Source organism: Grammomys surdaster, unplaced genomic scaffold (genome assembly GCF_004785775.1).
Source record: "Grammomys surdaster isolate TR1022 unplaced genomic scaffold, NIH_TR_1.0 131, whole genome shotgun sequence".
NCBI classification, from domain to species: Eukaryota; Metazoa; Chordata; class Mammalia; order Rodentia; family Muridae; genus Grammomys; species Grammomys surdaster.
In genome coordinates this window covers 2,634,091-2,634,732 of record NW_021604589.1, presented here as the reverse complement: position 1 = coordinate 2,634,732, position 642 = coordinate 2,634,091, and positions in this window count along the sequence as shown.

Here is a 642-nt window from a genome sequence, read left to right as displayed (position 1 = left end):
TCTTTCTTTCTTTCTTTCTTTCTTTCTTTCTTTCTTTCTTTCTTTCTTCCTTTCTTTTCGAAAGGTAGCCCAGGTTGCCCTCAAACTCACTGAGTAGGCACGTATGACCTGGAACTTCTGATGCCCTGCTTCCACCCGCCCCAGGCATCACAATTATAAACATGCATCACTATACCTGACAGCTCTGGGTCTTCTGGTCGGTTCTTAATGAAACATGGTTTTGGCTCACATTGTGGCACAATCAGAACAAGGTGGTATGATGTTGAAGCTTGATTATGGACCCTTGTCTTCTCTCCTTAAAGGGATGCTGCTATTCCACAGAATCTAGTGAGTTACTTTAAAAATGATACTTAGAGAATAAAGGTAATTCTTTACTTCTAAATACCAAAGAATGTATTTTCTTATTTTCTGTATGTTTGTGGTGTATGTGGTTGTATGAATGTGTTCACATGTGTGAGTGGGTGCACGTGTGTGGTTTCATGAATGTCAGAAGAGAATGTCCTGCTCTGTCACTTTCTGCCTTACCACTTGAGACAGGGTCTCACTCTGGCCCAAGAAATAGTCTGGGTCATCAGGAAACCCCAATGATCCTCCTGTCTTTGCCCCACTACAGTTTGGAGGTTCCAGATTTGAATCCACATA